Genomic DNA, 21,887 nt, shown 5'->3' with positions numbered 1-21,887 from the left:
ACTGTCATGTCTAAGGATGCATATCTGGAGGGGGGACAGAACTAGACAGAAATTGAAGACAGTAATCACTATAAAAGTTAGCCCCATGCATCCATCCATGGAGGGAGGGAACAGAACGGGTATAAGTGGGAAGGGACACATACTAGAGCTGCTAGTGCCCCTGGATGTTCTAGGACATGTGTCATATTTATAAGGGCACTTGCCATATAATCTTGTGTGTGCACTTTTTGTGTGGTTTTCTGTACATACGTCTCATTTTACAGCGAGCAGTTTAGTTAAAAAGAAAAAATAATCATCACAATAATGGCCCAAATGATCCAGAAAAGGAGCAATCATACAGAGGTTGGAATGCAGCGGAATACCTGAAGGTCTAGAGTAAAAGCAGATGGTGAAGAACACGGAGGTCCCGCATCTGGAGGCCAGGGTCAGGGGGGAGCTATGGGCAAGGTCGTCCAGTGTAGTCGGAGATCCCAAATCCCGGGGTAGGCATTCTGGGCGAAGAGGGAGCACGTGGTATCCGCATGAGGCATCGTTAGCAAAAGCACCATGATTCAGCTCCCTGGGGACCGAGCCAGAGCTACAAATCACCAGCTGAAGGAAGGCAAGTTGGAGAAAAAGAACACAGAAGAAAGTCTTAAAATTACGGCTCCACCTCATCCACTGCCACACCAGTATTTATGGAAAAGAGGGAGGCTGTAAATATAAAAGCAATTTTAAAAAGAAAAGAATTCTTCAGAAATTAAGGTGTTTTTAGAGAACAGTGATTGTTTTTCCCTGAAGTACATGCTTGTGAAAACTCCTCTGGAGGGACCCAAGATTAACATCATTTACAGACCTGGTCTACAACATCTAACATCTTCTTCCCTTTCCTCTTCTGGATACAGATGGCATGCCTTATGGGCTCAGGCCCTCTTGGCCTCATCTGTCCCTAAGGCTGTCGGCCATTTACTGGTGTGGCCACCCCTGCAGTGACCAATGGGGGATGGGGGGCAGTCTCCGGCTCACTTCCTATGAGCACAGTTTGCCTTGCCTCATGCTGCATGGGGCATCCTTAATTCCCCTTTGCCATGTAAGATAAACATATCCACAGTTTCAGGGCATCTCTGAGGAGGCCATTATTCTGCCCCCACATTCCACTTTCCCTGGTCTCTGTGCCCCTAGGATTTCTCTCCTAAGAAAATTTTTCTCATAAGCGATTTGCTAGTCTGTACTTCCTAGAGAATCTGACCTAAGATGGTTGGTACCAACAGTGGGCCCCAGAAAGGAGACCCTCAGAGAACCCGGGGCCTGATCACTGGCCACACATAGGATAGTGGTTGTTCCTGGCATGTGTGGGCATCACAGCGACTCACACTGCACCTGTGGTTAATGACGAGGAGGCATAGGTGGAAAGTGAGGTTTGGGAAGGTGACAATAGTGGTGACAAGGAATAAGTGCAGGAGGAATTCTCTGGATGGCATCAGAAGCTTTGCAAGAAATATGCTCAGGGTAGCCATCCACCAATTTAAGGTACATCTTCAGCAACCACAGGGCAGATTATATTGAAAATAGAGTCCAAGTTTTCATGTTTCAAATGGTTGAGATGCAAAAGACACTGAACACGCAGCCTGACGTCGAAGTCAGAGGCAGACCTTCAATGAGAAAAGAATGGGACTCTGAGACAGAGTGGGGGATATCTACCAAGACCCGCATGAAAATCTTAAACCCCCAAGTCCCTCCAGCACTCTGGGCTCCCAGAAGCTGCCTCGCTCCCTGGTGTCAGAACCTTGCCTAGAGACCTCACAATGGCCATAGCTGAAGGAGGTATTTTGCCAGATGTTCTTGTTCTTCTTGATGTTGGCAGGTCACCAAAGTCTGTACAGAGCCTTCAAAGGTTCCCTCCACCAGCCTCCCCGCTCAGCCATATGCCTCTCTGGGAGGTCTGGGCAGGCGGAGACGGGTCCCTCCTGGAAAGCACTCGTATGCACACCTCCTTTTCTCTCCCTCTGGGGCACCATCAAATATTTTCTAGTTTCTTGGGAGAACCATCTCCCCTCAAGCCACAAACTTCCCTAAATTTTCTGTCTAGAAAGCATCCTCTATCTTCCCTAGGATGTTTGGCTCCTGAAAACCAAAGCCAAGAAGAAACCTTCCAGTTATTTTCCGCTTTGTGCACTGAGGCAAAGCTGCTCACAAGAACCTCACAGAGGCAACATGCAATAGGATAGATAAGGGAATAATCAGGAGGGGACATACGATTTCAAAGAATATGGACACATCTCTGTAAAAATAAGTTACAAAGTGATGGAGCCACACATGCATCCAGGAGAGGGGCATAATTGCCTGTCAGGGCTAAATTCTACATGAAGACACGTAACCCTAAATATTGACTGGACTGCACGCTCTGGAAAACGGTGTGGAGGTTCCTCAAAAAATGAAAACTAGATCTACCCTACGACCCAGTAATAGCACTGCTAGGAGTTTACCCAACGGATACGGGAGTGCTGATGCGTAGGGGCGCTTGTACCCCAGTGTTTATAGTAGCACTTTCAACAATAGCCAAATTATGGAAAGAGCCTAAATGTCCATCAACTGATGAATGGATAAAGAAGATGTGGTTTATATATACAATGGAATACTACGTGCCAATGAGAAAGAATGGAATCTGGCCATTTGTAGCAACGTGGATGGAACTGGAGAGTGTTATGCTAAGTGAAATAAGTCAGGCAGAGAAAGACGGATACCATAGGTTTTCACTCTTATGTGGATCCTGAGAAACTTAACAGAAGACCATGGGGGAGGGGGGGCGGGAAAGTTACAGAGAGGGAAGGAGGCAAACCATAAGAGACTCTTAAATACTGAGAACGAACTGAGGGTTGATGCGGGTTGGGGGAGAGGGGAAAGTGGGTGATGGGCATTGAGGAGGCCACCTATGGGGATGAGCTACCGGGTGTTGTATGGAAACCAATTTGACAATAAATTATATTTAAAAAATACTGACTGGACTGCAAATATCTACTTGTCATGTATTTTAAAATAGGATGTCATAAAGCAAAACTGAAGGAGAACCAATTCATGCAACTCATCACAACCTTGATTCTTTCCTGATAATTTCTGAAAGACTCGTTCAAATAACACTGGTCCAAACTCCTCTAATTATTACTTGGCTCCATGGAATGACAAGGGCTCACACATCTTTCAGGTGAATTTTTTGATCATCCTGTCTCAAAAGTATGTCAAAAATCACAGCTGGAAAACATTTGTAATACTCAAGCAAGGCACGTATTTCTGAATGGAAACAAAATGTGTATATTGGAAAAAGATTTGTAGAGACCCCACGTAAATGTACATCTTTAGCCTGAACAACTGAATCCTCGTCATACAAGCATTTTGCATTTACATTGTTATCCTGGAACAACACTATCCCAGGGAGGCATACACAATAGCCTAACATTTACATGCCGACCTGAACATCTATCTAACATCAGGCATATTATATGAGCGTCCCCAAATCCAAGCTGCAAATATAAATCACATTTTTGATACACTAATTTTTTCACAGCCAAAAAAGCAATCATCCATTAGCTATCAATTTAAAGAGATTTTAGGGTAATCCCAATGCCCTCAACCATCTATTATGGCCGCTAAGAGTTGCAGTAAATTAGTTTACCTTTGGTGCAAAGTCTCATATCATCCATGAAATAATAGAAGTTGATCCCTTTAACAATAACATAACATGACATAACATGACATAACATGACATAACATAACATAACATAACATAACATAACATAACATAACATAACATAACATAAAATAGAATTTGGAGGCTTCCCAAAAGCCTTCACGAAGGTGCACTGGAAAGCTCGCCATCTTGAATCATCCTGCCTAATAAACAAGCATGACTGATCAGAGCCCTGCAGGGAGAGAGAGCACAGAGGGCTCCTGAGATGTGCCTGAGATGAGTGAGAAGGTAAGAATCCCCTGAGAGGCCAACCAAGATGAACTTCGCAGCCCTCAAAAAATAGAAAATTGACACATCTTTGACCGATCGGCATACATTCAACTATTTTTTAAACAGAGGAAATTAATTTTTTTTTATCAGTCACACTTGACAATTATCTGGAAATACTCCAGATACAGCAAATCTCAGCCAAAGCCTCCTTGTATGCACCAAACAATAGGAACTTCAGCCAAAAACAAACAAACAAACAAACAACAACAACAACAAAAACCACTGTATTTGGGGCAACAAGAGCTGAAACAGAGCCAGTCTGCCTCTAAACTATCTAATCTATCTCATTATAGACATAGGATTATCTGATATCTTCCTGTGTCGTTTACCCGGAATAAACTAAAGAATGGGTTTAAATATATTACCTTTAATGCACATAAAGGGAAAATAAATCTGAATATCTTAGAAAGAGATATATATAATCCAGGTGGATATCCCACCGATACAGATAAATAGAGATGACAGAGACAGATAAAGACAGAGATAAATGTTTCCAAATTTCACGTTAAAGTTTCCAACTTTGGGGCGCCTGAGTGGTTCAGTCGGTTGGGCATCCGACCTCGGCTCAGGTCATGATCTCACAGTCCGTGAGTTCAAGCCCCACGCCGCACTCTCGGCTGACAGTTCCGAGCCTGGAACCTGCTTTGAATTCTGTGTCTCCCTCTCTCTCTGCCCCTGCCCTGCTTGTGCTCTTTCTCTCTCTCAAAAATAAATAAACATTAAAAAAAGTTTCCAAACTTGACTCTCTTTTTTTGCTTAATTTAAAATAATTTATCCATACATCACATATTTGTCTAAACACAGTGTCAATCTAGATTCTAGGCATCAGATAAATATTAAAGGAACCAAAATTTTCATTCTGCACCAACACAAGCCAGAAATCATTTTTAATAATTTACAATGCAAGGAACAAAGAGCTTTTCCATTTCTCTCAGTAGAAATTCTCATCTATTAGCCCTTTTCCACCTCAGATCCTAAGCTCTCCTTCCTTCTCATGCACCTTGACATACATGTGAGAGGTAAGCATCAGTTGTAAAGCCAAGAAACACATCTCCACCATTAATGTAGCTGGGTTTGGCCAAGAAAAGCCACCAAGCTGGTGAAATATGTAGACAGAGCCTCAATAAGCAACATCATTTGAAAGCAGAGTACATTGTCCGATGCAAAATTGAATGGCTACATAAAACAAACGGATTGTGTAAAGATTTCTTGTCGATACCCAATGGTTTACAATTCTGAACGCTGGATCTTTGTTTCTTTCTAGCTATCCTTCTGTCAGCCTTGCTCTCTTTTATCTTGTGTTGCCCAACCATGCTGAATTTTTTGCCCTGCCTATTCATCCCCTTTGTACATGCCAAGGGATTTTGGTCTTCTGATGCTTTCTCTTTGCCAACATCCTGTTTGGATTATTGATAGAGAGGCTGGATCTTTGGAAAGCTCTCATCTTTGAAAGAGTTGTCAAGCTGCAGTTTTGCAAACTGCAGAGCACAAACACTTCAATATTTATGCTCCTTCTATCGACACTGAGTAAATTAGACTCTGGAATACCTGCATTAACCAAACCATCTGCTTCACTGCATTTTTTTAAATGAGTAGGTGGGGGGAAATTATGGGCATTTTCTCTTATCTCTTGTTGCCAGGGAGACGACTTTTTCTTGGTAGGGATAATCCTAGAATCTCAAAAGAGCTAGGATGCAACCTTCCTTCCCCTCTTTCTTTGAATGAAATCTGTGTCTCCCCTGGAGAGAGAGCTTTACACCGGCTACTCAGTCTCCGAGGACATTATAATATCCCAAGCTAGTCCAAAACATGACGGGCTGAATTTTCGCTTTGCACTTCCACGGTCAGCCGGCACCAAATGGAGGGGTCCGCAAAGTTTGCCTCAAAAAACAAAATGACTGTTTTATAAAGGGTTATTCTGTCATTTGGGCCCATAAAACTCAAGGGAAGCGAAAAGATCCACTCTGCCCCATCGGAGTGAAAGCCGTACTGAAAGAACCCCTTGTGTGATGAAGACAAAATAAAAAATAATTATGTTCAGTTCCATGGGGCTTTCTTCCTGAAAACATAAAAGAGAATCTGCAAGCAGAGGGGGAAACTGCCCACGGTGTTCATATCCTCGGGGGTCTTGGAAAACATCATGCCTCAGCGTACACAGCCTACATGCCACTACAGGAGAGAACACACTTAAAAGAACTTGTGAAATACTGTGTTTGTGGATCATGGGTTTGCTTGCTTAGGTGGAGGGTAAATCGCCAGTAGCACATTTTGTACCAGGAAGGCGACTGTGCCCAGAACAGAAACTGGCTGTGGACAAACAAGTAATTTGCATTCTGCTTTTGCAGACAATCGTATTCCACCCCCAACCCACATCATATTTGCATAATTCGTTTATGAAATGCTGTTTTTCATTCTCTGGAACCCACAGCTGCCGCGAGGGGAATGGGCATGGTCCACACCCAGCTTCAAATTCACTCCTGCATAATGCTCAATGAGAGGATTTTTGCACACAGTTAAGAAGGAGGCCCAGACGCTCAAGGAAGGCAGGCCTTGAAAGACTTTCTGCCTTCTGCTTAGTGTGACATCCAAGAAAGCATGGCAAAGAGACCCCAAGAACCCCAACTGGTGATGGCTAAACAGTAATCATTGATTTGGGGGTTAGAAATGATTGAGAAAAAAAACTTTACCTTGATTCACAGGGAAGCAGGAAAATTAGTGCAAAGGGGACCTGAAAGTTTAGCCTCAATTTTTAATGTTAACTAAGCTGTACAATAACATGGTACACAATAAATGCCACGTAATGACCAGTAGGGTCTCTCCCACAATAAATGCCACGTAATGACCAGTAAGGTCTGAGACCCTTACGTGAGGTTTACTAACTTGTTTGCCTCCATTATTACCAACAGCAGTTCGGTGAGTGTGTAAAATTATTACCGTGCCCCAGAAGACACGGCTTTCTGTATCAGAGCAACTCAGTGGGCCAGCTGCAGCCACACAAGCTGGAAGCCTGCTACAAATGCACACCCACGGGCTCCACAACAGATGTGCAGGATCAGAGTCCACGGGAGGGGGTGTCCAGGCGTTAATAAGCTGGCCAGGCGAGGTTGAGGCACAGGTCTGAGCACCACTGGTGTGGGTTGTTTGGGCCCTACACCACAAAACCTCCCATGTCCTCATTCATGTCAGTAATTAGCTCCCTCTCGCATCATTGAATACAGAGACATTTCATTTCTAGTACCGTGTATGATGCATTCACATCACAGAAATATAGACCATATTATCCAAGACCCTATTTAAATGCATTAACTTCATAGGCCATAATTTACTAAATCCTTGAAGCAGACGAAAAAAGAAGGAAATATTAAGAGGAAAGGTAGGAAAAATTATTTAGGAAATTATGCTGCCATTAAATATAGTATTTGAGAGGAATGTGTAAAAATATGAAGAAATACATTATAATATTAAATGCAGAATAAAGAATTACATATTTACTGTAATCACACTCTTAGGTTATACATTTTTAAAAGGACGGGAAAGACAGTCACTAAAATGTTAGTAGTCAATGTCTCTGGGTGGTAGAACAACACATGATTGTGTTTCACCCCTCTTTTTACTGTGTCTGGTTTTCATTGTTTTGATCATAACACGATGAGAGGTATTCCTTTTTTTTTTTAACCTTTATTATTTAATGTTTTTATCTGTTTTTGAGAGAGAGATACAGAGCATGAGCAGGGTAGGAGCAGAGAGAGAGGGAGACAGAGAACCTGAAGCAGGCTCCAGGCTCTGAGCTGTCAGCACAGAGCCCAACTCAGAGTTGGAACCCATGAACTGTGAGCTCATGACCGGAGCTGAAGTCAGACCCTTAACTGACTGAACCACCCACGTGCCCCGAGGTATTGTTTTTTTAATGAAAAATATACTTTAAACACACATTAAGGCAGGACCAGTCTATAAGTGGCTAACACGAAGATAAAACAGTAATGCCATTTGTCACCCTCAAGTTCTTAATCTGGTTGAGATACTCCAGATGTGAAGCATTGCCGAGTCTCTCCTGGATTTGCTACTAACAGATAGATATAGTGATACTATTTTACTAGGCCATCTTGTAGAGCACATCACACACATTAAGAAATGGTCCTGACAGCCCAGAAATACTCTGGTAAAATACATGTAACATAAGGGGTGGTTTGGGAATCACGTAGGTGTCTAAACAGGTTTCATTATAAAAAGGAGGACCCATTGAGGTTAAGACATCCGTACATAATTCATCCCTTCCTGTCCTCCTCTCTAGGCCTCACCCACTACCTGAAAGTGACAGATAGGTGGGGAAAACCTAGGAAACACAAGTCCAGTGATTTCTTGACTAAGTCTCTAGCTGTAGATGTGCTTTCAGCTGAAAACCACCACAGTTGCTTCTACCCTTCAAATCTTGCAATCCCAGAAAGGCAGGCACCAGATGGATATTCAGAAAGATAGGAAAAGTTATTCTGCAAAATGTTGACTTAACCTTGGAAATATCCTTTTGGCTTCCTCAAAGGAGACCATCAAAGGATTAGAACAGGCCTAAAGTCTGGGATCTACTTACTCTGGGTCAACTGTCAACTCTTGATTACATTTCAGTCATTAGCAATATGAGAATGATACCTGCCTTACAAAGTCATTGTGAGTACAAAGAATGCAGTGTAGGGGCACCTGGGTGGCTCGGTCGGTAGAGCATCTGACTCTTGATTTTTGCATGGGTCATGATCTCACGGTTCATGGGATCAAGCCCGGCATCAGGCTCCATGCTGACAACACAGACGGTGCCTGGGATCCTCTCTTTCCCTCTCTCTCTCTGCCCTTCCCCCTCTCACACTTGCTCTCTCTCTCTCTCAAAATAAACAAATAAACATTAAAAAAAAAAAAAAAACCACATACACATACAAAGAGTGCAGTCTGTGCCCCAAGCAGTGGATATGGTTTGGGGTAGGGGCATCCTAGCAGTAGTAGTGAATATTATCTGACTTAGGACAGGAGTCTACCCCTCCATTTTAAGGGACCGAAAGGGAGAAACACCTTGCCAGTAAGCATATAAACTGGTATCCCCTCCTAGGAAAACAATTTGGTGCCATCACTCGCCCAGCTCTTCCAACCTTGACTGTGATCCAAGAGAAGCTTTTCACAGGTATGCAAGGATTCCTGACTGAGAATATGTCCTCAGCAGCATTGTTTATAAAACCCAAAGCCTAAAAACAACCCTGATGCCCTAAGACAGGAAAATGGGTAAATCATCATGGCATAGTTCCCCAAAGAAATACCATATGGGAGTCAAACTGAGTGAATGAACGACATCTTACAAAAACCTTAGAAATAAAGGCTGAGTGAAAAAACCAAGTCCCCATAGGATATTCTTTGTATAAAATATATTTAAAAAAAAAACCAAAGGAAACTACATATTATTTAGGAATACAGATGTGTGTGATAAAAACAGTGAGAAAGTCAAAGCGAGGGAATGAAAAACCCAAACATCAGACTTTTAGGTATTTGAAGGGTGAGGAGGCAGAAAAGATAAGGAAGCACAGGTGGTGTAAGTGATTAACAATGTGCTAAGTCTTGGGTTCAGTGGCTGCTTGATGTATTATTTAGGGAATGGAATAAACCAGAGCTAAGGCCACACACGGACCAGTGATCACAGCATGCCTGATTCCGCACTTGAATCCTGCGTAAATGTGACAAAAGATGGACATGACATTTCCTGTAAAGGGTGTCCCTAGACTTAGGAAGAAAGAGAATCAGGGGCGCCTGGGCGGCTCAGTTGGTTAAGCGTCCGACTCTTGGTTTCAGCTCAGGTCATGATCTCATGGTTTGAGTTCAAGTCCCCTGTCAGGCTCTGCACTGTAGTTCAGAGCCTGCTTGGGATTCATTCTCAATCTCTCTCTCTCTCTCTCTCTCTCTCTCTCAAAATAAATAAATCAATAAATGAACCTTAAAAAAAAAAAAAGAAAGAAAGAAAGACACAGAATCAGAAACAGAGTTTAACAGAGTGGTTAAGAGGGAAGAAAACAAGGATAAAGAAGTGATGGAAGTCCAAGCACCTACAGCGAAACAAAGGGTCCTGAGCAGTGTCTTAGCCCTGGAGGAAAAGCCATGAAGAGGAAGGATGGTGGGTGGGAGGCTGAGAAGGAAGGAAATAACAGGTAAGAAGTTCACCATTCGAGAATCATCAGGCTGAACACTGGAACACTCCCACAACAATGTAACGCCAGCACTTGGAACTGTCTACCGAGCTCGGTATGAAGGAATTCTCTGAAGATGTCTTACTCCAATTAACACCTATACTTCACATGTATTTGTTTTTATTTTATCTCCATATCCTCACTTTCCTTTGAAAGAGAGGGGGGAAAAAAAGAATCTTAACATCCTAAAAGAAGCTGTATCACTGCCAGAAAAAAAAATAAAGGGTTGTACCAAAACAGTAATAATCTTTGCATTTATTGAGCAATTACTGCATACCCCACATTCTGTTCAGTGCTTTCGTTTGTGAATTCATTTATTCTTGCTACACAGAGGCAGGGACTCCCAGCATCTCTTTATGCTTGAGCTGGGAAAGCCAAGACACTGGTTAGGGAATGACAGGTTAGATCTTTTTGAAGACGGCCTTTCTGGCTGAGTTACCTGCTGCTCCAGCCCATTTTCTTATCTGCCCTACAGCAACTGGGACAGGGAGAAAGTCAGCTGGTAGGTCCCCACTTCACCCAACTCCCTGGCAATATTCTGGGCAATTCCAGAGGTACCCAGGGCTGTCCTGGCTGCCTGGCACCTTCTCTCAATCAGAGGTGGCCAGGAACCCAAACCCAAAATTGAATGGGAAGGGAAACAGTAAATAGAATTCCCCCCTCACCTCTTTGCACTGGCAAAGCATCTCTCTGTCTCACTCACGTCTCGCATGACAAATGTGCATTCTGTGGCTTTCACGCGCATGACAAATGTGCATTCCGTGGCTTTCGGGAGCCTTGGATTCTCCACAGAAATGTCTAAACAGTACATGTTCAAGGATGTAAGGCTCCAATTAACACAGGCACTGATTACTTTGTCATTTGTAAAGGGAGTCACTTCTTTTCATCAATGGGGTGAGAATTACAAAGACTCCATGCCTTGGCTGAGGCCCTGACAAGCCTTGGATGACTGTAATTCTCCTACAAAGTGAGAACGCCAGAATGTTAGGATCCTGGTGGGCAGGGTAAAAATCCTGATGCCTATGCCACATCCCAGACCGTAACATCATAATCTCTGGGCAGGCAGGGATAGGGACCACGCTCCCTAAAATGACTCTAAGCTATCATCACCCAGAAACTTGGGGAGAATAAAACAAATACAGAGATAATAACTGGGAAAGAGCTGGCAGATTTCCAGATGGTTTTCATTTACAGTGAAGTTAGGAGAACAAAATCAGTTATCTCTATGTACGACAATGCAAGTTTTAAATTTTGGTTATAGGAGTATTACACACAAATAGCACTTACTAAATAGATTTCATTTTGTTTCTTGGCCTAGAGCAAAGATTTCCACAAGAGCTTTCTGCCCTTTGTTATTTGTACAAAGACATCACTGAGCATCAGAAAGGAGTCATTGCTCAAATGGGGGCCCTCCCCACGCCACCCAGCCACCTCTTAGAAGGATGTTTCTATTTATGGAACTGGCTTGTTTTGAACTTCTATGTTTCCTATGAATGACTGTGTTATCTCTATTAGTTTTCTAAAGAGAACAGAGAGCGCCTCTAAAAATGGTTTAGGTTGCTAGAAAAGAAAAATAACCATTTTCCCCAAAATTTACATTACAAATTACATTTCAAACCCAATCGGAAAGTCTGCTTATTTTTTCGATTCAAATTCCATCAACTCCTTTCCAGAAATAAATTAAATTCTAGTTCTGTGCTCAGCTTTAAAAAAATCTTTCCAAAACAAACCAGGGAGACACTTCTCATAACTATATCCTCATTATATATCTACCCCATACCCCTATATTTAATAATTTAATACATATTTATACATTGTATATGATATTTCTATATATCTAGTTGAAAAAGATATACCACAAATAAGTTACCTAGTTATCTGGATGTAACTGGATAACATATATATGTAATTGTGTACATTATGTGTCTATACATATAATACACTAACCATACTTTTGCACTTTGTATTTTTAATATATCATTATATTTATGTAGCTATGTTTATGTGGGTACACTGGTACACATTTCACATGTTCAAAGTGATTCCAAGCAATGAAATTGAGCATTTGAACTCAGGAGATTACTTTGGGATCAGGGACAAAGCTAATTGAACCTTAATTTAATCTATTATCTCAAGATGATGATGGAGCATTCTACTCGGTACAAAACAAGTTAACACTAAGTACTTAAGAAAGCTCAATTTTGCAGAGTTTCACAGTTATTTACTGAGCCTGCTTATTAAATCCATCTAAATTCCACTGTGGGGGGGGAAGGTTCTAGTACGGCTCAGGCAAGGCCTGTCTGGACCAGGGTAAGTAGCACTCCCAGGGGACGCAGGAACTGTCTTCACCACCAGACAACAGCGCAGAATAGAGAAATAGATCTCACACCCAGGCTGTGTCCATTTCATTGGTCATTTAATGCTGCCGGGACTCATTCAATCATACTAATTCACTTGACAAGTTGTGTTTCCAGCAGGCTTGTAGAATTATCTTCAATTTGAACTTAGTGGGGTAGGAGTCAAAGAGCTTTTCCAGTGCCTTCTGGTCATTTCCACACCATCTTATTGTTCCTGTGTGGTCAAGCTAGTTGCTGGCCTGCCTGGGGACACTCAGATACCTTCAGATGTTTATTGATGCCAGGACTGATCATTCAGGCCAACTAGTAAGACCTCTCTTGTGAGCCTCACAGCACCACTGGTCCCTTCGTCTAAAATTGCAACATAGCCCAGCCTGTACGCGAGTCCACTGTCCCCTCACCCACCTTACTTTCTTCTTGCTTCTCCTTCCTATCTAACATGCTGCCTGGTTTACTTATTGTTGTTTATAAAAAGGCACAAGTCACATAATATCTTGTGGATTTTTCTGACTTCCCTGCTAGACTCTAAGCTCCATAAGGACAAGAATTTGAACTGTTCCCAGGTAAATGACAAGTGCTGAGCGCAGTGCTTGACAAACAGCAGGTGATTGATAAATATTTGATTACATGAATAAACTGGAATGCAAACAGATTGATCAAGATATAAAGGCAGGAGGGTTAGAGGACAAGGAGAGAAAAATAGATCTTGAATGTTCAAATGGCTCAGCACCCAAGTCAATTTGTTTTCAGGGTGAAACTGAGCCTCAGTATTCCTTTCAAACTTGCGGGCCATTCCTTTATCATATCCACAGAATTTCCAGAAGAAGCATGCTTGGGTGTAATCAGATAACACATCCAGTGCCCCCAATTACCCTGAATCTTGCCAGAATAAGAAGCATTATGGGTTTTTTTTTTCTTTGTATTTGAACTGGCACCGGTACATGTAAATGTGGAAATTGATTTTATTTTAAATGTAGTCACGTTTCCCAACCTCCTGCCAATGTTTCCATCATCAGTTACCAAGCAGGATTTGCAAGCCATCCGTACAGTGGTGTATGTTTTGTTCTACTTCTCATACAGATTGGCAGAATGTCTCCTACTTATTTTACAAGCTGTGTATGTTTTTGTTCCACTTGTTTTACTCCATGATCTAAGACAGACGTTGCCAAAGTTGTTTGGTAAAGGAACAGGCAGTAAATATCTTAGGTTCTGCAGGTTAACACGGTCACTGTAGCAACTACTCAACCCCACTGCTGCTCTCCCAATGCAGCCACAGGCAATATATAAACAAGTGGGGGTGGCTGCGTGCCAATAAAACTTTATTTTACACAGTGGGGGAGAGGGGCAGAAGGAATGACAAAGAGAATCTCAAGCAGGCTTGATGCCCAGTGCAGAGCCCAACATAGGGGCTGGATCTCCCAACCCCAGGATCATGACCTGAGCCCAAATCAAGAGTCAACCAACTGAGGGGCACCTGGATGGCTCAGTCTGTAAGCGTCTGACTCTTGATTTCAGCTCACGTCATGATCTCATGGATCATGAGTTCGAGCCCCGCATCGGGCTCTCTGCTGACAGTGCGGGGCCTGCTTGGGATTCTCTGCCTCTCTCCCTCTCTCTGCCTCTCCCCCACCTTGTGCCCTCTCTCAAAAGAAACAAACAGACTTTAAAAAAGAGTCAATTGGGGTGCCTGGATGGCTCAGTCGGTTAAGCGCCAACCTCGGCTCAGGTTGTGATCTCGCAGTTCATGAGTTCGAGCCCCATGTCGTGCTCTGTGCTGACAGTTCAAAGCCTGGAGCCTGCTTTGGATTCTGTGTCTCCCCCTCTCTCTCTGCTCCTTCCCCACTTGTGCTTTGTCTCTCTCTGTCTCTCAACAATAAACATTTGAAAAAAATTGTGTTAAAGAGTCAGCCAACTGAGCCACCCAGGTGCCCCAAAACTTTACTTTTTAAACAATGAAATCTGACTTTTATATAATTTTCACATAAGATCTTTATATAGTATTTTCTTTTGGTTTTTTCAACCATTTCAAAATGCCAACTCCATTCTTAAGCTGTGGGCCATACCACCACAGGCAATAGGAGGGGTGCAGTTTGCCAACCCCTGGCCTAAGACAATAAAGGATTTCTTCGGGAGGTTCTTAAGCTTGAAAAGGTACCTTCCAGATCCTTCTTTAAATTCCTATCCCCTAAGTGCAAATTACCATGGAAAAAGTTCTCTGCAAGCCCAAAAACTGAAGCTGTTAAATGAACTCATGGTACAGGAAACCAGATTCTTACCAGGGATTTAAAGTTCACATGTTGATGTTAGACAACCAACACTTACGCATAATCCCCTCTGGATAATAGGAGCAGGTGGCCACATGCACCCAGTGAGCCGCAACACCCACTGCTCATCCCACTAAGCTCCCTCCTTAATGCCCATCACCCATTTAGCCCATCCCCCCCCACACACACACACCTCCCCTCCAGCAACCCTCAGTTTGTTCTCTGTATTTAAGAGTCTCTTGTTAAGCATCCGGCTCTTGATTTGGGCTCAGGTCATGATCTCACAGTTCGTGTGTTTGAGCCCTGCGTTGGGTTCCACACTCACAGCACGAAGCCTGCTTGGGATTCTCTCTGTTCCTCTCTCTCTCTGCCCCTCATGCCTGTTCTCTCTCTCTCTCTCTCAAAAATGAATAAACTTAAAAATAAAAGAGTCTCTTATGGTTTGTGTCCACAGAAGTGTTAAATGTTCCTTCCCCTCCATTCCCACCACCTTTGTGCATTTCTGTGGCCAGGGCCCCATCCAGTGTATAGCCGGCTCCTTGAGGGCAGAGCTCCCCAAGCCCTGGGGCTCTGCTCAGTATCTAAGATGCCCAGTGCATTCTCATTGAACGCCATTTCCTCACTTTAGTCAGAACTGACAGAGTGCTTCCCAGTGCAGACAGAAGGAAGCTTTCTAAAGCTTGTTTCATTGAGAACAAATACAAAAGGATGTGATCATTTGGGAGGGTGACTGGGACTTGGGCCTTTTTGTATATCACTGGCAACTTGGAGAATGGATTCACAGACTGGACAGACGAAATGAGAAGCTACTGGCGAAAGCAAACTCCACACTGGCCTTATAAAATGATTCCACTTTCTCTGTCTCTCCTCTCTGTCTCTACGGCTTGCCATCACCACCACTTTCCCAGGGGCCCCAAGCCCTGCTGCCAGCGATGGTGAGTGTTGAGGCTTCGGTCAGGATGGTCAAGTTCAAAGGCAGTTGCTACAGGTCATACTATTCAGTGATGGATGGACCCTGAGATCCTCTCAAGGGATGCACACCTACACCCAGCCTCGTCCAAACACATTTCTTCCAACAAGAGTATCTTCAGCCAATCACACGGAGGTGTGGTTAGAACAGGCCTGCTCCTGCAACTCCCCTCTCTTCACGTTTCATCCTGCTAGAGGCATTTTTTCCTTCCATTTTGCCCAAAGTGGTTCACTGCGCTGACCACACTCGAAAAAGTACTTGGGGGTTCTCCAAACTTTTTTTGAACTGGAAAATCATGCTGTGCTTATTCTGCCCCTTAAATAGGCTAAAAGAAAAACCACTGAGTAGGGGCCTCAGATCCCAACACTGGTCAAGTGCTGCTGCTATCTGCAGAGTAATGGAATGACTGGTGCAACACTGTGGGTTGGCTCATGAACTGCAAACAGTGGTCCTGGAGCTCCTGTGAGCTCCTGTGGTCTTCCATCTTGGAAAGCGTTGCCAGTCACAGGCCGCTCTGCTTCCCCAGTGGAAGAGACAGAATTCTGAGATGGTCCCCAAGACTCCCACTGCCCTTTTGTACAGCCCTATATAATCTCCTCCCTCTGATATTACCATGGGATATCATCCCCATGAGTAGGTCATGTCTCATTACATGGCAAAACTGAAGGGACACTGCAAGATTTAAAAATCCCTAATCAGCTGACTCTGAGTTAATAAAAAGGGAGATAAAATAATCAAGCCATGAAAAGATACGAAGGAGTCAAAAATGCACATCACTACATGAAAGAAGCCAGTCTAGAAAAGGCTACATACTATACAATTCTAACTATGTGACATTCTAGAGAAGACAACATTATGGAAAAATTAAAAAGATCGGTGGTTGCCAGGGGTTATGGGAGAGGGAAGGATGAACAGACAGAGCACAGAGGATTTTTAGGGTAGTGGGCTATCTGCACGATACTTAATGGTGGACACATGTCATTGTGCATTTGTCAAGACCCACAGAAGATATAATACAAGAGTGAACCCTAATGTAAACTATGGACTTTGGGTGATGGCGTGTCACTTGTAACAAAAGTACCACTCTCACGTGGGATGTTGACAGTAGGGGAGGCTATGCATGTGTGGAGGCAGGGGACATAAAGGAAATCTCTGCACTTTCCCCTCATTTTTTCTATGTACTTAAAATTTCTCTAAAAAATACAGTCTATTTTTTTTTTTTAAAGGAGGTAATCATTGGCAGACCTCACCTAATCTGGCTAGCCTTATAAAGAAGGCCTTAGCTTTTCCTAAAAGCAGAGACTTCTGGCTACAGTGATGTTTTTTTGCTGACCTTGAAGAAACAAAATGTCATGGGTATCTCATTAATTCTACGAAGAAATGAATTCTACCAACAACTTGGGGGAGTGTGGCAAAAGATCCTTCCATAGTCCAGTCTCCAGATGAGAACACAACCAGCCAACACCTTGTTTAGAAAGTGAGACCCCCCTAGAGGAGAAAGCAGGAAAAGACTTCTCTGACCTCAGTCGTAGCAATTTCTTACTTGACACATCCCCAAAGACAAGGGAATTAAAAGCAAAAATGAACTACTGGGACCTTATGAAGATAAAAAGCTTCTGCACAGCAAAGGAAACAACCAACAAAACTAAAAGGCAACCAACGGAATGGGAAAAGATACTTGCAAATGACATATCGGACAAAGGGCTAGTATCCAAAATCTATAAAGAGCTCACCAAACTCCACAACCGAAAAACAAATAATCCAGTGAATAAATGGGCAGAAAACATGAATAGACACTTCTCTCAAGAAGACATCCGGATGGCCAACAGGCACATGAAAAGATGCTCAACGTCGCTCCTCATCAGGGAAATACAAATCAAAACCACACTCAGATATCACCTCACGCCAGTCAGAGTGGCCAAAATGAACAAATCAGGAGACTATAGATGCTGGAGAGGATGTGGAGAAACGGGAACCCTCTTGCACTGTCGGTGGGAATGCAAATTGGTGCAGCCGCTCTGGAAAACAGTGTGGAGGTTCTTCAAAAAATTAAAAATAGATCTACCCTATGACCCAGCAATAGCACTGCTAGGAATTTACCCAAGGGATACAGGAGTACTGATACATAGGGGCACTTGTACCCCAATGTTTATAGCAGCACTCTCAACAATAGCCAAATTATGGAAAGAGCCTAAATGTCCATCAACTGATGAATGGATAAAGAAATTGTGGTTTATATACACAATGGAGTACTACGTGGCAATGAGAAAGAATGAAATATGGCCCTTTGTAGCAACGTGGATGGAACTGGAGAGTGTGATGCTAAGTGAAATAAGCTATACAGAGAAAGACAGATACCATATGGTTTCACTCTTATGTGGATCCTGAGAAACTTAACAGAAACCCGTGGGGGAGGGGAAGAAAAAAAAAAAAAAGAGGTTAGAGTGGGAGAGAGCCAAAGCATAAGAGACTGTTAAAAACTGAGAACAAACTGAGGGTTGATGGGGGGTGGGAGGGAGGGGAGGGTGGGTGATGGGTATTGAGGAGGGCACCTTTTGGGATGAGCACTGGGTGTTGTATGGAAACCAATTTGACAATAAATTTCATATATTGAAAAAAAAATAAAAAATTTTTAAAAATTTACAAAAAATTAAAAAAGAAAGAAAGAAAGTGAGACCCTGTCACACCCTGAGCAAAGAGCCCAGGTAAGCCTTCCTCAGACTTCTGATCCAAAGAAAGAAAGAAAGAAACAATAAATGGGTATTGTTTTAAGCTACTAAGTTTCTACTAATATATTATGCAGCACAGACAACACACCAGCTCTAGCAAATACCCAATAATAATAATAATAATGACAATAATGATGATGATAACAATAATATATTGTACTTCAGTGTTTATAAAGTACTCACACTAAACTTCTTGGTTTTTTTCACTGGGTCACAATTCCAATCTCATTCAGTTGTAGAATGAAAATAACATAGCGAGTAAAAACACAAGCAGTGAAATTTTAGGGACCTAAGTTTGAATTGTGCTTTGCCTGCTTTCTTGCTGTGAATGCTTTTGGAAACTTACCCCTGTGAACTCTGTACAACAGAGATGAGAATACCTCCCTGATAATACTGGTTGTCAAACTTGGCAAAACCAAGGTATGCAGCCATGCAGCTTTCCAAATGCTGAGGCCCATCCCCCCCCCCCCAACTCCCCCCATCCCCCGACCTCCCCTTAGGGATTCTGATGTAATAGTAAAGAGTGGGACCTGGACACTGGGACATTTATAAGCTCCCCAATGGCTCTTCATGGGCAGTGAAGCGTAAGACTGGTTGCCTCGTAGAGCTGTGGTGAGGAGTAAATTAGACAGTGAGGACTTCCGATGGTGACTGCATGTGGAAAGTGACTTTCTCACCCCTGGCTGGGGGTACAGAAGCTTAAGGCCAGAGAAGTGACTGGCCTGAGCTCACACTCTTCAGTAGGAGCCTTAACACCCACATGTAGCTCATCCTATCACAGAAGGATCCACAAGACCCCCCAACCAGACCCTCTCTCTAGGTCTCTGTTCCTTAATTTTGTACAATCCCAGTTCCTTGGGAAGTAACCAGTGGAACATGGGTCAGTACACTGGAGCATGTGGGCCAAATCCTGCCATAACCTACTGTGGGAAAAAAATAAAAATAAAAAGGAATAAAATTGTATTGGAAGTGGCCCTTTCATTTATGGCTTTGGTGCCACACAGCAGAACTAAGTAGTCATCACGTAGCCAAAAATAATTCAGTATCTGGCCCTTGACAGGAATGCTTTGCTGACCCCTGCAATAAACAATAATCAAGCTGATGTTTTATCACAGCTGATGATGACCTAACTGGTCTCCATTTAGTCAATGCCGATTTTCCCGGCAAATTACAAACAGGATCTACCTGACAAGGTAAAACGCTTAACTTCACAAGAAAACAGACAGAGGCCATGGGAACTGTTGGACTAGCTCAGACTGTATGGCCCCTTAGGAGCCAGGTCATAACTGGAATCCAGATTTTCTACCTGCCATACTGTGCTACCTGAAACACACTGTGATTTCACTTACATGAAACAGCCACTCAAGGGAGAGGTTTGAATGGAGGATGGGGAGGCAATTTCATTTTGTTTTCCATTTGTTTTAACATTATGAAGCCACCAATAATTTGAATGGACTGGGATAAAACCTGTGCAGGTTTTAGGAACACGAGAATCACTCTTTGGTTAGCTCCTGATTCCCCGGAATGACGTAAACAAACTGCCTTCTGTTGTTCTGAGAGGGTCTAACAGAACGGAAGTATATATGGGAAAAGTACTGTGTTTAAAAGCTTGAAGGGACTGCACTTCATTCTATTAAACTGCAAATGGGTAGAAATTCAGCACCCAGTGAGCTCTGTTTTAAATTAAAAGATTTCTCCTTGTGTTATTTACCCCACCGTTCCAAGCGGCATAAGCCTTCCCGGTGCGTGGGCAAGTGCCCAGCCAACCAAAGATTCTGACATAATAAGGAAGAAATCACCTCAGGAGCTGTTTGTCTTTCCCTGAAGTCTCTTGGCTGCTGGTTATCACACTGCAGATATTTCCTGGGGCCAAAAATTATTGAATTTGAAAAATACTTTTTAGATCGTTATTCTTCTCAATTGCGGCATTGCTAGGTTCTCTAGATACATTTAATTTTTAACAGTATATTTCAATGAGCCATTTATTTAAGAAAAAAACACTTGCTGACTTCCTGCTGCTTATCTGTAGCATGAGGGAAATGAACTGGGTGGTCTACGAGGCCCCTTCCCTTTCAAACTAGATGTGAGTATGTCCTTTTACTGACTATATTCATCTAGATACACAAAACCAAGACTGAGCAGTGCCCCAGGTAAGGAATAAAGGTGGTGCAGTCAAGTCCGTGGGCTACATATATTGTGTTATGCAGATTCTATGAGCTCAATTGTTTGCCAGGGATGCTACATCATACAAACAAGATGAACAGCTGATCCTCGGTCCTAAGGAGTAAACAGTCGGGGAAAGATAACGCTGAAATACACAAAAGTGAGGAACAATTACCTTTGAGATACAGAACATACATGGAAAGTAAGTTCTCAGTCACTTAGATTTATTTGTTCTGCCAGCAAGAAGAGCCCCATAAAAATTTTGATCTGCTCCAAAAGAAAGAAAAAGTGCAACTTCAAAGCTTCCAAGAGTTGTTTTTGGTGCTAAAAGTACACATAGCATGATGATGTTCTCTTTAGGATGCTGGCCAATGGGTGTGTTTGGAGGGATAAGGAAGGAGGGTTATCCAAATGTGGGCCCAACCCTACTAACAGGAAGAGTCTGGGGATTGCTCTGTTCTGTCTACTGAAGCAGTAAGCATGTGGGGCTTGGCATGGCAAAGTCAAGTATTGTCTATAATGCATTCCTTTTCTATTGCCATGTAACAAGTTACCATAAACAAAGTGACGCAACACAACACAAGCTCATTATCTTACAGTTTCCATGGCTCAGGCGTACAGACACAGGGGACCTGAGCCCTGGGCTCAGGGTTTTACCAAACCATAGTCAAGATGTGAGCCAGGCTGTGGTTTCATCTGAGGCTCAGATTGTTGGCAGAATTCAGTTCCTTGTGATGGCAGAACTGAGGCTCCATTCTCAGCTGGCTGTCAGCTAGTGGCCACTCAAAGATCCTATAACTGCCCACAATTTCTTGCTACATGACCCTGAACAAGCCCCACCTCACACTCCCCATCATTCCGACTTCAGGGAGGGTCCAATTCCTTTTAAGCTATCGCCTGATTAGGTCAGGCCCACCACGACAGTCTCTGATTTAACTCCGTGTCAATAGATCAGCGGCTAAATAGCAGAAGTGACATCACGTAATACCCACAGTTCTGCTCATACTCAAATAGAGGCAATAATATGGGAGGCTGCACACTAGGAAAGCAGAATATTGGAGGCCATCTTAGAATTCTGCCTACCATACATATGGGGGTCCTGGGAGAGGGGAATACAAGGGCAATTACATGTATAGGCCCATTTCTGTTCAGAGAAGAGTAAAATAGTTGCCCTTAGTTGATAGGAATTTGTAAG

The 21,887-nt window shown here is 43.0% G+C and overlaps 1 long non-coding RNA gene across 2 annotated transcripts in view; it reads right to left on the bottom strand.

Annotated features, from left to right (window-relative positions):
• Positions 1–21,887, bottom strand: part of LOC145713641 (uncharacterized) — a 362,598-nt gene that overhangs the window by 256,178 nt on the left and 84,533 nt on the right. For both annotated transcript variants that reach the window (XR_014136665.1, XR_014136666.1), the window contains exon 2: positions 363–591. This is a non-coding gene — a long non-coding RNA (uncharacterized LOC145713641). The remainder of the gene's footprint in view (positions 1–362; positions 592–21,887) is intronic.

This window comes from Panthera onca, chromosome X, assembly GCF_046562875.1.
Source record: "Panthera onca isolate mPanOnc1 chromosome X, mPanOnc1 haplotype 2, whole genome shotgun sequence".
NCBI lineage: Eukaryota > Metazoa > Chordata > Mammalia > Carnivora > Felidae > Panthera > Panthera onca.
This window is presented reverse-complemented; position numbering and strand designations above follow the sequence as displayed.